This window comes from Phascolarctos cinereus, unplaced genomic scaffold (assembly GCF_003287225.1).
Source record: "Phascolarctos cinereus isolate Bilbo 61053 unplaced genomic scaffold, phaCin_HiC Scaffold_5;HRSCAF=322, whole genome shotgun sequence".
Taxonomy (NCBI): Eukaryota; Metazoa; Chordata; class Mammalia; order Diprotodontia; family Phascolarctidae; genus Phascolarctos; species Phascolarctos cinereus.
Genome location: NW_027555958.1, coordinates 437,588,016 through 437,605,074, shown reverse-complemented (window position 1 = coordinate 437,605,074; position 17,059 = coordinate 437,588,016). Strand labels below are relative to the sequence as shown.

Here is a 17,059-nt window from a genome sequence, read left to right as displayed (position 1 = left end):
ATAGAATCAATGATCTCTAATTTCCAGGAAGTTCTAAATCCTAAGGTTCTTTGCTCTTGCAATTCTATTTAATCAGAACATTCAAACACTAACGTTCAAACTCTTAGGCCTGGCATTCGTAGTTCTCTACAATTTTTGTGTGACTCTATTTACCATCCCTTCCTTATTACTCTTCTCTGCTCCCTCCAAAATGTACAACTCTGCCTCTTCCCTTACTCTTATGTCATGTTGTCCCTAGGCTGCTTTCAGAGGATCAAGCATTATAGCATTTGAGCTAGAAGGGACACCACAGGCCATCTATCTCAATCCCTCATTATATAGAAAGGGAAACTTTTCACTGAGCTCAGACAGATTTAAGGGTCTTTGCTAAGGGTCCTCCAGCCTTTACCATGAAACTTGGTAGACTTGTAAGCCAGTTCCAAATCATGCAGAGTGTGATACGTGTCCCAGTAAAGGTCCTGACATTGTTCCTCTCCGATGTTGGGGTCACTAAGGGACTTCGCTGTCAACAGGGCACCCTAGGAGCTCATTCTGCCCCATGTGGCCTCTTTACCCTGAAATTATACTCTTCCCTTTGTTGTCCCTTCTTTCATTGGTCAGTTCCTAGAACTTTCAGCCATGTCTTCATTCATCTCTTGACTCCATGTACTACTCTCTAGACTTTTCCTACCATATTCCTTCTCCCTTCACCCCCTCCCCCACCCCCAGCTCAACATTTCCAATTCCTTTTATGTATTGTCTTCTCCAATAGAATGTGAGCTCCCAGAGGCCAAGTTCTGTCATTCTTTCTGACTGCTTATATTTCCAGCAGTTATCACAATGCCTGGCATATAGCCGTAGGTATTTAATTAATGCTTATAGAGTGGACATGACTTGTGAGAAACCACTCCAATTTCGTTGTGTTACAGCTGAGAATAACATATAGTTAATGGCTGATAGTACTTTGGTAAATGTATTAGATGTCATATTACAGTATACTGTTTAAGCCCAGAATTCTTTCATTGACCTGGAGTTATGGAAGCATGGAGAAGAGTAGAAATGATCGCTGCATTGGAAACATTGTCAGAATTCTCTGTGTGCCTAGCAGACCAACAGATGCATTTCGGTTTCATAAACAAGAATTAGGACTCAGTTCAAGAATTAAGGATTTTGTCAACCCTGGTGGTCAGAATATCCTCTGAAATCATCCAAAATTACTGTGGACAAATTATGGACAAATTAAAGCTTCCTTGTGATACAAATGTATCTTCTCAGGTTAATACTTCCATAATAATAATAGTCGTAACAACAGTGCAGTTTCTCTAAAATTAGGATAGGGACAAAGTCTGAACCTGTGACTTCATTGGTATAGGGAGCTCCTGGATTAAGAAACAGCCTCTACCAATGCAGGTTGGTACCTGCTCTGCAGCTTAGAACCTTCAACAGTTGTTCAGGCCACTGAAAGTTTCAATGACTTGCCCAGGATCCCAGAGCCAGTATATGCCAATGTGAGATTGGAACTCAGGCTCTTCTGGTTTCTTCAGGCCAGCTGTCTCCACAACTCCATTCTGCTTCCAAACTCTGCAAGATAATGATCACTCCTTGTTTGGAAAGTTCAATCCAGTCATGTGTTCCTTAGCAATGTGAACCAACTGAATGAGGACACCATCCTCATAACTCTTACGCTGTGCAATCTCTGTAGCTTAGTACTTTTTTCATTTTAAATTGTGGTCAAAGAGAAGTTAAATGAAATTACAAAACTGCATGTAATAGTATCCCATGAGAAGATACATCCATATGTTTTATAAAGTTGGAAGACAGATGTGGACTTTATTTTTATTGTCTCTGCTGCTAACACTCAGAATCTTGTCCATACTAGGACATTGGACTGATGGGTGGTTTCCGGAAAGAGGCAATTTCCCCCTTCCTTGGACCTCTTTTGTGGATTATGAGTGATGGCTCTAGGTTCTTCAGGTTATAAGCAGAATCATTGTGATGATATTTTAGAGCCAGAAGATAACTTAGAGATAAGTTCAGCTTATTATTTTTCAGTTAAGCAAATTAAAACCTAGAGAAATTCTGACTTGAGTGAGTTTCCATGGCCAGTTAAAGATAGGTTTAGCCAAAGGGTACTGACTTCAGAACATATTAACAGTTAATTATTAATGTACACTATATGAATAGACAAGGATCTCTAGCTAAGAGATGCCTACTCGGGCAGTTTGGCCCCTACTTTGCATCTTATAGTGTTACAGAATTGTCAGTGACTTACCCATCACAGGACGAGGTTGTGCCATGGACAGAATTTGACCCCAGATCTTCCTGACTCTGGGAGTGGCTTGTTTCACTCACATGCTTGAGGTGGACATCCCCCTAGCTCACCAGCAGGTTTGAGGTCCATTGGTTACCCTCAACTTGCTTTAGCCCTTTTGCCAAGACAGTTTTACTGAAGTGTGGCCACAGCACATGCTACCCAGCTTCTTGAAACCATGGTGAGAGTTGGGTGATTGATTAGACACCACAGGTGAATGAGTAGCCCTGAAAAGGTCTCAGCCAGCTCTCACAGCAGAGGTGCTAGTCCTTCTGAACACTCCACACACCCTAAGGTGATAGTCCCACTGTGGAAAGCAATCTCTTTGTCCTCTTCAGACTGTATCTGGAGAATTATGCTCAGCTGTTGGGGCTACATTTGAAGAGGGACATTGGTATGCTGGAGACAGTCCAGAAGAGGGTTTGAGGACTAGAGACTTGGCTATTTGAAGTTCCCATGAAAGGAATAGGAACAGTTAGCTTGGACAAGAAAAAATTTAGGGGTGTACAGGACTATAATTCTAACACTGAAAAGGACCTTAGAGTACAACCACTTTACTTCACAGATGAGTAAACTGGGGACCAAGGGGGTTAGAATGATAGGCTAACGGTCCCACAGGTTCTCTGACTCGAAATCCAGCACTTCTCCCACTGAGCCATGACATTAAAGTCTCTGAGGGTCTGTCATGTGGAAAAAGAGTCCAACTTGGCTCATTTTGCCCTGGAGGGCAGTCCTAGGAATTGCAGATGAGAGGCAGGATTCGGCTCTGCAGAAAGAGAACTTTTCTAAAACTTATAGCTGTCCAAAATTGACATGGCCCATCTGGGAAGCTTGGGTTTTCCATCTCTAGAGGTCTTCCAGTGGAGGCTCTTAGACAACCAATGGGTCTTCCATATCATATGAGCTTGATTGGGATTCTTTGAATTCATGTTCTGTTGGAGGAGATTCCTGCTTAGGTAAGTTTTGGACTAAATGACTTCTGTTCCAATTCTGAGATTCTGTCTTGTGGGGGTAGACTAACTTCTGTGCACAACTGCTGTTGACTAACCAAAGTGAGAAGTTACAAGTGTAATTTCTCTAGCCTACTGGCAACCATTTAATATTTTTATTCTTTCTCTTTACATTTTAATTCTTTTGCTGTATTCCTATTGTAGTCTTTTACTTTTTATATCATTTGTTTCTGAAAATATCCCTCCCTTTGCCCTTAGCAGCAATCCATCTTTTATAATATTTTTTTTTTTGAAAAATAGGTAAAATAAGCAATTCAGCAAAACTAATGAAGAAAAAGACCATGTCCTATGGTAGATACAATATTATTACCTACAGTCCCCCACTTCTGCAATACAGGGAGGGAGGCATGCTTTCCTATCTTTTCTCTAGGGACAAGCTTAACTGCAATTCAAAACTATCTTAGTTCTCATCCAAATAATCAAAACATAGTTTTTATACAAATATTAAATGAGAATTGTCTTTATTTGTCAGTATACAGGATAGTGAATAAAAAGGTGATAATTCTCACACTTGGCTATATAGTCCCTTTACTTACATATCCAGATATTTTGTGTTTAATCATCCACTCATCAGTTTCCTTCCTACACAGAAACGAGGAATACCTTTATAATCTGATAAACATTTATAATCAAAAGGGAAATGGACGAGGTGGGACAAATCCAGAGGAAAAATTGGATTTTGTACTCTTCTCATGAAACCTGAGCTTCAGGTCTCTATACATAAGGCCCTTTACTTGGGCATTGTCAGCTGCAGCTCACCCAGCCACTTCCACACCATTTGAAAGAAATGACTTTCAGCACAAGGGGTCTCCTCTGGAGGTGTAAGTACAGATACTTGTGCAATGTTGGATATGTTGGACTTCAGATTTGCTTCATCAACAGCCTGGATGGCAATGTAGATGTTGGTGCCATTTATCAGATTGATGCCTTTTGGCTCAAACACAAAGAATTCCTGGGTTTTGGCCTCCTCAGGTGTCAGGTGAGTAGTGTTCACTTGGAGAGCATCATCAAACTTATCCCACAGGTCAAGGATACTTTCACTCATTCGTATAATGTACTGCTGGGCCAAAAGGAGATGAAACTACTGATAATATTTGCATAGATTTAATAAAGCAGAAAAATAGTAAATGTCACAGAGATCACAAAAATGTGTTGTCCCTATCTAAGAGATGAAATGGCAAGCCATAGTTATAGTCTTATCTAACATTCCATTTAATTACTTCTATGTGTATCCTTGACAGAGTGATAAATGTTGAACAGGTACCTATGTAATAGATCTCCACAGGAACCATTCCTTCTGAGAGAGGGAAATTGTATTTCTTGTTAAGTGCTTTAGAGATTGAGTTCTGAGTAGATTTTGAAGTTACTCCCAAAGGAGGTAACTTAGTTCTACGCAACATTTGTATCTTATTCCTAAACCTGCCCCTCCATCTACCTTTCATTCTTTCAGGCTCTAAACTTCTTTCTTCTCTGATACAAATGCCAAGAGAGGCTTTCTATGAACTTTGTTATAATTGCTTTAGTGAAATATCTCATGGTAGGGGTGGAGCCATGATGGCGGAGTGAAGGCAGGGATTTGTCTGAGCTCTCCCTCAAACTCCTGTAAATACCTTTAAAAATGACTCTAAAAATTCTAGAGGTGCATAACTCACAAAAAGAGAATGAAACAAAATTTCAGCCCAAGACAACTTGGAAGGTTGGCAGGAAAGGTCTACTGCACCAGGGTGAAAGAGGCATGCAGCTAGGAGCAGGCTTAGGGAATGACTGAATCAGTGGCAATAGTGTCAACTTCTGGAGTTGTCAGTCCACAGATGGTAAGGGGGTTGAACAACTATTCAGAAGGAGATTGTAGCAGTCTTTTTGCTAGCACTGAGGCAGGAATCTGTTGCTTTGCTCATACTCAGACCCAGGTCCTGGGTGGCTGTCCCAGGGTGAGGAGGAGCCCTAGAATAACAGAGCTTGCAATCACAATGGAGGTACAGAAAAGAGTACTTGTGGTCTCTCTCAGAAAATGGGACAGGCCGGGAGATAAGTAAACACCTCTCCTGAGGTTATACCACCTTGGAAGAACTGAAAACTTAGAGGTCCCTAGAAGTATCTCTGGAAACAGCTTCACCAACTCCTGATACTTGGGACAGTGTGCCCTCCACCGGGGAAGCAGAGCCCTACTTTAACAAAGACTTAAAAGTTAGCTAATAAGTTGGGAAAATGAGCAAACTATGGAAAAAACTCTGACTATTGTAAGTTACTCTGGTGACAAGGAAGCTCAAAACACATACTCAGAAGAAGAAAACAAAGTCAAAGCTCCTACATCTAAAGTCTCCAAGAAAAATATCGACTTGGTCTCAGGCCATGGAAGAGCTCAAAAAGGATTTTGAAAATCAAGTAAAAGAGGTAGAGAAAAAATGAGAAGAGAAATGAGAGTGATGCAAGAAATACTGGAAAAATGAGTCAACAGCTTGGTAAAGGAGACACAAAAAATACTGAAGAAAATAACACTTTAAAAAACAGACTAGACCAAATGGTAAAAGAAGTTCAAAAACCCAATGAGGAGAAGAATGTCTTAAAAAGAAGAGCTGGCCAAATGGAAATGGAGGTCAAAAAGCTCACTGAAGAAAACAATTTCTTAAAAATTAGAATGGAGCAAATGGAAGCTAATGACTTTATGAGAAACTAAAAAATGACAAAATAAAGCCAAAAAAAGAAAAAAAAAGAAGACAATGTAAAATATCTCATTAGAAAAACAACTTATCTGGGAAGATAATTTAAGAATTATTGGACTATCTGAAAGCCATGACCAAAAAGAGCCTAGATATCATCTTTCAAGACATTATCAAGGAAAATTGCCCTGATATTCTAGAACCAGAAGGTAAAATAGAAATTGAAAGAATCCACTGATCTCCTCCTGAAAGAGATCCCAAAATGAATACTTCTGGGAATACTATAACCAAATTCCAGAGTTCCCAGGTCAAGGAGAAAATATTGCAAGCAGCCAGAAAGAAACAATTCAAGTATTATGGAGCCATAGTCATCATAACAAAAGATTTAGAAGCTTCTACATTGAAGGATCAGAGGGCTTAGAGTATAATTTTCTGGAGGGCAGAGGAGCTAGGATTGCAACCAAGAATTACCTACCTAGCAAAACTGAGTATACTCTTCTACGGGAAAAAATGGAGATTCAGTGAGGAAGAGGATATTCAAGCATTCTTGATGAAAAGACCAGAGCTGCATAGAAAATTTTACTTTCAAGTACAAGACTCAAGAGAAGCATAAAAAAGTAAACAGGAAAAGGAGAGTATAAGGGACTTAATAAGTTTAAACTATTTACATTCCTACATGGGAAGATGATATTTGTAACTCATAAGACCTTTCTCATTATTAGAGTAGTTAGAAGGAGCAGATATAGAGAGAACAGGTATGAGTTGAATATGAAGGGATGATATCTAAAAAATAACATTAAGGGGTGAGAGAGAAAGGGAGAGGTAGAATGAGGTACATTATCTCAAATAAAAGAGGCAAAAAAAAGCTTTTGCAGTGAAGGGAAAGAACAGGGAGATGAAGAGTGAGTGAACCCTACTCGCATCAGATTTGGCTCACAGAGTGAATAACATGCTCACTCAATTGAGTATAGAAATCTATCTTACCCTATAGGAAAGTAGGAGGGGAAGGAGATAAAAGAAGGGGGGTGGTGGTGATAGAAGGGAGGGCAGATTGGGGGAAGGGGTAGTCAGAAGCAAAACATTTTGAGGAGGAACAAGGTGAAAGAAGAGAGAGAATAGAATAAAGGGGGGAGTAGGATGGGAGGAAACACAGTTAACAATGGCAATTGTGAAAAAGATTTGAAGCAAGTTTCTTTGATGAAGGCCTCATACTCAAACATATAGAGAACTGAGTCAAATTTATTAAATATAAGAGTCATTCTCCAAATGATAAATATCAAATGATATGATCAATTTTCAGATCAAGTAATCAAAGGTATCTATAGCCATATGATTGATTGGAGAAATTCAAATTAAAACAATTCTGAGCTATTGCCTCATAGCTATAAGATTGGCAAATAGGACAAAAAAGATAAGTGAGAAATGTTGGAGGGAATGTGGGAAAAATGAGACTTTAATGCACTGTTTGTGGAGTTGTGAATTGATTCAACATTCTGTAGAGCAATTTGGAACTATGTTCAAAGGGCTATAAAACCATGCATACCCTTTGACCTAGTAATACCACCACTAGTAGATCTGTATCCCAAAAGAGATAAAAAACAAAAAGGAAAAGGACCTATATATACAAAAATATTTACATCAGCTCTTTTCTGGGGGTAAAGAAGTAGAAGTTGAGGGGATGACCATCAGTTGGGGAATGGCTGAACAAATTCTGGTATGTGATTATGATGGAATACTATTGTACTATAAGAAATGATGAACAGGATATTCTCAAAAACCTGGAAAGCCTTGCATGAGCTAATGCAAAGTGAAATGTACTATGTGCCATGTTGTAATACTGTAAGGTCATCAGCCGTGAATGACTTAGCTATTCTAAGCAATATAATGGTCCATGACAACTCTGAAGGACTTATGATGAAAAATGCTATCCATCCCCAGAGAAAGAACGGTTGGTGTCTGAATACAGATTGAAGAATACTTTTTTTTTTTTACTTTCCTTATTTACGTTGAGTTTTTTTCTTGGTTATGTTTTCTTTCACAACATGACTATTATGAATATGTTTTGCATGACTTCACATGTATAACCTTATATGGAATTGCTTGCCTTCTCAATGGGGTAGGGAGAGAAGAGAGAGAATTTGTAACTCAGAGGTTTAAAAACAAATGTTAAAAATTGTTTTTACATGTAACTGGAGAAAAATAAAATACTAAATAAAAGCTAAAAAAACTCATATTATAAAAGCATGAATTTCTGAGAGTAGATTCTCTTTTGAAAACCACCTTTTTCAACTGCCATCTTTTCAGTAGAGTGTTCAAAATGGCTAGGTGGTGGCTTGTGGAGTATGTTACAGAGGGGATGTTTGTTTGGGTATGAGGTGGATTAGATGGGCTCAGCGTTCCCGTCTAGCACTGATAATCTGTGTTCCTTGTTAGTGTTCTCTCCCTCTTGAAATTCCTTTGAATTATTTTGCATATTAATTACATGTACTTGACTCTGTTCATGTTGTTTCTCCCTACCAGAACACAAATTCCTTAAGGGCGGGGACTCTGTCTTTCTCCAGTGGCTGCTGCACTTCCTTGCACAGATCTGGCACTTAGGAAATGGCTGCTTTTTGTTGTTGTTGTTCTAAATGATAACCACACTTCACACTTACCTTGACCATCATCATAGTCATCTCCAGGAGCTGTCCATATCAGATTAATATGATTTACTTCTATCTGAGCATTGAGATCAGTGATTTGAGATGGTGGGAATACATCTTGAATTGAGCCACTTGGAACATTGATTACTATAAATGAATCTCCTGAGGCTGCTCTGCTGAAATTCACTTGCTTGCCTTGAAGGTCACTGACATTAAATTCTGGTCGTGGTGGATTCATTTTTACTTCTCCTGCATTGAAGTCACTCAGGTCTTTAGGCACAATACCAGTTGCTTGCTGCATAATTTTATCATATCATAGTGCCCCCAGCCAACCCTTCTCTTCCAGTTTTTTCTTCTCAATAACACTATCATCTCCTGCTAAATTTCGGGACCAAGCCATGAGTCAAGTTGGTAAGGTGTAAAAGGAAAAAAGGAAATATCCCAGCTGTCTTTCCTAAAGACCAGGTTTACTGGAAATCACTCATTAGGAAAAGCTGTGTTACCTCCTCTACCTATCTAATTAATCCTCTGTATCTTTCACACCCAATTTCATAGTCTTCCTCCTCCTAGTAACATTCCCTGACTGTTCCAGCCTCAGGTGAACTGATTTCACTTGCCTCTGGGGCCTGTAGTATTTACTGTCTATACCAGAAGCATCAAACATCCTCTCTGACTCATTTAGAAGCAGAAAGGAGTAGATTCATATAGCTTGGCCATATTAGAGAGAGCCAAGAGCCATGGGTAGACATTAGAAAGGAGCAGGTATAGCAATTAGAGCTATTCTAACATATAATAGACTTTTTCAGTGAGTTGCTCCATCACCAGAGAGCTTCAAGCAGAGGGTGGAGACAGTATGTTCTCTTGCTCCAGGAATGGGTTGGTCTAGAAGACCATGGAGGTCCCTTCCAGTTCTGAGATACTGTGATACTTAGCTGTAACCTTTCTAATTCTACCCAAACATTTGTATCTGTGGGAAGAACTGGAATATTTAAACCTTAAAAACCTGATTCTTATACCAGTTACAAATATGCTGGGACTGCTTCCTCCTGTTGCACGTGCTGTTGAATTCTCTATGTAGGACACACATACTGGCCTTACAGTAAGATGCACTTGATAGGCAGCCTCTCAATTGCAGAACTACAGAACCTCAGAGTTGCAAGGGGCTCAAATGGGAATATAGCCCATATTATGTGAAGAAAGCCCCCCTCTAAACAAACCTGAATAGTCATTCACATTGGACTGTAAGCTCTTCAGTGATGGGGAGCCCATCTAGTGAGGGCATACTCTGCTGGCTGAGGTAGCTCATTTAGCTAGGGGAGGGCTCTAAGTGTTAGGAAGTTTTTCCTTTTATCAAGTGTAAATCTTCCTCTTTGCAACTTGTACCTACTGAGCTTGCTTTGGCCTTCTAGGACCAAGCAGAACAGTTGTAATTTCTCTTCCTTAGGAGAGCCCTTCAATTCCTTGACAGATAAGTCTTCTGTTTTATGGGCCAAACAGTCCCACTGCCTTCAACAAGTTCTGTAAGGATTGAATAATCTTTAGTTTAAGATCCAAGATGTGTCAAAGCTCAATTACATCCCATCATGCTATTGACTCAAGACAGAACTCACTTTTAAGCTGTATCGACCATTTGTTTTGTAGGATGTGAAATACCTTGAATACAAACCATCATCCTTGAAAGCATCAGCACTTTTGTGTAGAAATAAAAGATCTGTTAAGCATTGTCGTGATAAATGAATATGTAAATTCTCAAAAATACACTTGGATATTAGAAGATAGTAATAGACTCAAACATACATGCCACTTCTACTCACAAACATACATATTTATAAAATATTTGAGAGTTTTCAAAACTTACTACAAACATCATCTCATTGGAATCTTCCAACAACTCTGTAAGTATTATAACAGTAGTGAGTTAAAGTCAACTTGTATTAGAGATTGCTGATTGGTCAGTTTTCAGTGTGAGCACTTATACCTTGGAAATAGCTATAAATTGGGGCTTGGTTTATTTAGTTGAATGTCTAGATATAAGAACATAATGGAGATTAAACTTAGAAATATGATGCGTGTACTTTTCCCTCCCAGAAATCCTGTTCCTAAACATTTACTAGCATACCCTAGATGAAAGATATTATTGTGCCCATTATATAAATGAGGATAATGAAACATATCAGTTAAGTGACATTTCCATAGTAAAAGAACTAGCAAGTGTAAGAGGCAGGACTTGAACCCTGTCTCTTCCCTCTCTCAATCTCCATATCCAATAATTTGCCAAGTCTTGCCAATTTCACTTCTATATCATCTTTTCCATCAGTCTCTTTTCCTATGCTCATGCAAGCTCTACCCAAATTCTGGCATTTGGATGATTGTAAGAGCCTCATAATTGGTTTTCCTGCCTCCAGTTTCATCCCTCTGCAATACTCCTAAAACACAAATCTGACTATGTGATCTGTCTATTGAAAAATCTTCAACTGTCCCCTATTACCTGTACAGAAATCTTATCAGTCTTTTAAATCTCTCCATAACTTAACTCCCACCTGTCTTTGTAGTGTTATTTTCTATTACTTCCTTTCATGTGATCCCCATTCCAATCAGACTACTGGGCTAACTGTGACCTGTACATATCCTTCAATCTCTTGCTTCTCTGCATTTGCTTAAATAACCCGCTGATGTCCTATTTTTGGAATGTGCTCCTTCCTCACCTCTGATTCTTGGAATCCATAGCTACCTTCAAAGCATAGCTCAGGTCCCATCTTGTACACAAGGGCTTTCCAGATTCCCCCAATTTGTTAGTTCCTTCCCTATCCTTTGTACTTTGAATTTACCTTGCATATACTTTACCTTTACCTATCTGTGCCCATGTTGTATTCAGCCAGTTTGATTTTAAGTTTGTTGAGGGCAGGGATTGTTTAGTCTTTGTTAATGTATCCCTTGCTCCTTGCATTATTGCCTTACATTAGTAGCAATTTAACAAATGTGTCTCAAATCCATACCAAGAGAGTCTCTTCCCTGTAGTGCATAGACATTTCAAGGAGTAGAGGATACATCATTTTTGAAGGCTATTTGTATAGCCCATTCCCTGGAGGGGATGACTTGGGGACAGAGGCAGGGTGGTACTGTTGTTTGGTCAGTGTGATATTGTTCTTCCTCCCAGGCATCATGAAATAATTTAGGAGCCACTGCTCTAAAGTATTTCCCTGTAGTCTAATGACTTTGAATTTGCTTTTTATCAAATACCTTTTAAATTTGTTTGATATCTGATTACAGTCTTCTGTGGGCCCCTCTCTACTCTGGTATAGGGGTTCAACTAACCCAAGTTACTGGATTTCCTTGTTATCTAAGGGAGAGCCTTGATTGTGAATTTGTTCATAGGTTATATACTTTCCCTAAAACTAAAAGGTTCTTAGCTGTCTTCTTTCTGTAACTGGGTGACCACTTGTGTTTTCAAGTAAGCAATCTTCCTGGACCTCATGCCTGATGCTGAAATTCATTCAATTCAATTCAGTAAGCTAAAGACACATTAACAAGAAGGAAACAGACCCTGTACTCAAGGAGATTACATCTAGCTTGACACACAACTCAAAGAAAGGTAAGTAGTGGAAAGGTCAATACAAAGTGCATACAAGGCAAATACCAAGCAATTTGGTGGGGAGGAGAATAGAGAGGGAAGTAGGTTTAAGGGGAAATCAGGAGAAAAGTTGTGTAGGAGATAGGACCTGATTTGTGTTGTAAAGGAAGCTAGGGATTCCAAGAATTAGAGGGGAGGAGGGAATAGATTCCTTACTCATAAAAAGGAGGAAAACTTTTGCACAGATCTAGAATTCCTTTCAAAGGGAATAAAGCATATTTTTCGTGGATCATGAGCTAGAAGGGATCTTTGATGTCATTGAGCCCAGCCCCTCAATTCACAGTTGTAGAAACTGAGACCTAGTGAGATTGTGATTGCCCAAGATCAAACAACTAATACGTTTTAAATGTCAGTGTCTAGGCAGGAGATGAAGCCAAGATGGTTGAGTAAAGGCAGGGCTCACCTGAATTTCCCCCCACCCCCTCCAAATACTTTTAAATAATAACTCTAAATAAATTCTATAGTGGCAGAACCCACAAAAGACAAAGTGAAATGATTTTCCAGCCCAAGATAACTTAGAAATTTGGCAAGAAAAGTGTGTTGCAGTAGGATGAGAGAGAAGCGCTGTCCAGTGTATGCTGTACCAGCGGAGACCAGGCCCTAGCAAATCAGGAGCAGGCCTCAGGGCAACTGAATCAATGGCACTGGTGGTGGTTTTCCAGACTTCTCAGCCCACAGATGATAAAGAGCATGTACAATGGATCAGAAGGAGATTTATAGGTGTGCCTTTTTTGGAATCAGTGGCAGGACTCTGTTGCATTGCCTATATTTAGACTTAGGTTGCAGTCCCTGATCTTAGTGCCAGTGTAAGGAGTAGGACTAGCAAAGCAGATTGCAGCTACAAGGGTTCATGGATCATAGTCACAGTTCCAGGATTGAAAACAGTGCTTGTGGTCCTTCACAGACCAGAGCACAGGCCAGGACACCAGGAAACACATCTTTCCCTAAATTATGCCTCCTTGCAAAAGCCAAAAACTTTCAGGTCCCCAGAGTTACCTCTGAAAACAGCTGCACAAAAAGTTGAAGAGTGGAACAGTATTTGCCCTCTCCACCTGAGAAGCAGAGCTCCCCTTTAGCACAGAGTTAAAAGTCAAAAACTAGGCTGGAAAAGGAGCAAACCACAGAAAAATATTCTGACCAAAGAAAGGTACTGTTGTGAGAAGAAAGAACAAAACACACACTCAGAAGAAGGCAACAAAGTAAAAAATTCCTGCATCCAAAGCCTCCCAGAAAAATACAAATTGGTCCCAAAAGGATTTTTAAAATCAAGTAAGAGAGGTATGGGGAAAATTGGGAAGACAAATGAGAGTGATGGGAGAAAATCATGAAAACAGAGCAAACAGATTGGTAAAGCAGGCACGAAAAGATAGTGAAGAAAATAATACCTTAAAAAACAGAATAGGTCACATGGTAAAAAAGGAACAAAAATTTAATGACTAGAATAATCGTTGAAAAGCAGAATTTGCCAAAAATTTACAGAAGAACTCCTTAAAAAATAGAATTTACTAATGGAAAAGGAGGTACAAAAGCTCACTGAAGAAAATAATTCCTTAAAAGTTAGAATTTAGCAAATGGAAGCTAATGGCTATGAGAAATCAAGAAACAATAAAAGAAAACCAAAAGAAGGGGAAAAAAATAGAAGACAATGTGAAATATCTCATTGGAAAAATAACTGACCTGGAAAATAGATTCAAGAGAGATAACTTAAGAATTATTGGACTACCTGAAAGCCACATTCAAGAAAAGAGCCTAGACTTCCTCTTTGAAGAAATTATTGACAGAATTGCCTCGATATTCTAGAACCACAGGGTAAAATAGAAATGGTAAGATTCCACTGATCAACTCCTGAAAGAAATACCAAAATGAAAACTACCAGGAATGTTATAGCCAAATTCCAGACCTCTCTGATCAAGGACAAAATACTACAAGTAGCAAAAAAGAAAGAATTCAAATATCATGGAGTTACAGTCAGGATAACAAGAATTAGCAGCTTGTATGTTAAAGGATTGGAGGGCTTGGGATATGATATAATTCTATTCAGCAAAAGTGAGTGTAGTCCTTCAGGAGAAAAATAAACATTCAAAGAAATAGAGGACTTTCTAGCATTCCTGATGAAAATACCAGAGCTGAATAGAAAACTTGATTTTCCAATGCAAGATGCAAAAGAAGCATAAAAAGAAATGATGATCAGGCAGATTTCAGAAAAAACCTGGAAAGACTTACATGAACCGATAAAGTGAGCAGAACCAGGAGAATATTGTGCACAGTAACAGCAACACTGTGTAATGATCAAGTATGGTAGACTTAGCTCTTCTCAGCAGTAAAATGATCCAGGACAGTTCCAAAAGACTCATGATGGAAAATTCTATCCAGAACCAGAGAAAGAACTTGCAGATTGAAACATACAGTTTTCACTTTTTAAAATTTTTCTTTCTTTCTTGTGGCTTTTTCCTTTTGTTCTGATTCTTCTTTCACAACATGACTAATGTGGAAATAGGATTGATGTGGTTGTACATGCATAATTTGAATCAGATTGCTTGCTGTCTTTGGGAGGGGGTAGGAGAGAGTGAGGGAGAAAAAGGAATGTTGAAAACTATCTTCACATGTAATTGGAAAAAAAATGGAATGCCATTAAGTGGGAAAAAAAGAAATGATGAGTAGGATGCTGTTAGAAAAACGTGGAAAGACTTGCACAACCTGATGCAAGGTGAAATGAGGAGAATCACGAGATCAGTGTATATACTAACAGCAATATTATATGTTGATCTACTGTGAATAACTTAGCTACTCTCAGCAATACAATGATCCAAGACAATTCTGTATGACTTATGATGAAAGGTGCGGTCCATCTCTAGAGGAAAAAAATGGTAGAACCTGAATGTAGTTCAAAGGTAGTTTTTTTCTGTAGTTTCTTTTTTTGTCAGTTTTTTCTTTCACAGAATGACTTACCTATAAATGTGTTTTGCATGACTACATATATATAACTTTTGTGAAATTGCTTACCTTCTCATTGGGGGTGAAAAAAAGAGGTGAGAGAATTTGGAACTCAAAATTAAAAAAATAAAATGTTATATTTGTTTTTATGTGTAATTGGGAAAAAAATAAAATATTGAACAAGAAAAAAAAGTGACTGTGCAGTTCTCTTTTCACTGTTTCATGCTACTTTTCATTTTGTTTTGTTAAGATTTCTGAAATATAAAAGTTATGAGCCTGATTCTTCCCTTTCAGCAAGAAAAGGTATTAATGACTTCCTGCCAAGAATGCTAATGAACACTTACAAACATTTTAAAGAAAACACTAACAAGGAGATTACAGCAATATAAGCCAAAGATCATATACTATGACCAGATAGAGGGGCAGCTAGGTGGTGCAGTGGATAGAGCCCTGGCCCTGAAGTCAGGAGGGACTGAATTCAAATCTGGCCTCAGACCAAACACTTGACATTTACTAGCTGTGTGACTCTGGGCAAGTCACTTAACTCCAATTGCCAAAAAGAAAAAAACACAAGACAAAAAAAAAAAAACAACTATGACCAGATAGGATGTATACTAGAAATGCAGGACTGGTTCAATATTAGGCAAACTATCAGCATAGCTAACTATATCAATAAGAAAAACAACAAAATCATATGATTATCTCAATAGATGAAGAAAAGCTTTTGACAAAATGCAATATTCATTCCCATTAAAAGCACAAGAGAGTATAGGAATAAATGGAGCTTCCTTAAAATGATAACATTGATCTAAAACTATCAGTAAGTAAGTATCTGTAATGGGGATAAGCCTTCCCAATAAGATAAAGGGAGGAGCACGGGTACTCATTATCACCACTCTTATTCAATATAGCACTAGAAATGCTAGATATATCAACAAACAAAGAAAAAGAAATTAAAGAAATTGAAATAGTAAATGAGGAGAAAACAGTCAGTCTTTGCAGATGATATGATAGTATACTTGGAGAATCCTACAGAATCAACTAAAAATATTGTTGAAATAATTAACAACTTCAGCAACACTGCAGGACATTAAATAAGCCCCTGTTAATCGTCAGCATTTCTATATATTACCAACAAAGTCCAGCAGCAAGAGATAGAGAAATTCTATTTAAAATAACTGCAGATAATATAAAATGCTTGGGAGTCTACCTACTAAGAAAAACTCAGGAACTATATGAACACAATTACAAAACACTCCCCTCACAAATAAAATCATATCTAAACAATTAGAGAAATACTAATTGCTCATGGATAGGCCAAGTCAATACAATAAGGATGACAATTCTACTTAAATTATTTTACTTATTCAGTGCCATACCAACGAAGTGACCAAAAATATTTTATTGAATTAGAAAAAAATAATAGCAAAAGTCATCTGGAAGAAGAAAAGGTCAAGAATACCAAGCAATCCAATGAAAAATATGGAGGGAGATGTGACCTTTTTTTTTAAAAAAATTTTTTTTGATGAGATAGTTGGGGTTAGGTGACTTGCCCTATGTCACACAGCTAGTAAGTGTTATGTGTCTGAGGTCGGATTTGAACTCAGGTCCTTCTGACTCCAGGGCCAGTGCTGTATCCACTCTATTCACACCTAGCTGCCCCAGGTGTGACCTTTCTGTTCCTGATCTCAAACCAGATTACAAAGTGGTAATCATCAAAACAGTCTGGTATTAGCTAAGAACTAGAGTGGTGGAGCAGTGGAATAAATTATGTACACCAGACACAGTGGTAAATGACCATTATAATCTAGTGTTTGATTAACCCAAAGACCTCAGTGTTGGGGACAACAACTAAACATTTGACAAAAATTGCTGGGAAAACTGAAAAACCA

General features: G+C 38.4%; 1 pseudogene; it reads right to left on the bottom strand.

Annotated features, from left to right (window-relative positions):
* Positions 1-4,030: 4,030 nt before the first annotated feature.
* Positions 4,031-17,059, bottom strand: part of LOC110210001 (calcium-activated chloride channel regulator 1-like) — a 39,603-nt pseudogene continuing 26,574 nt past the window's right edge.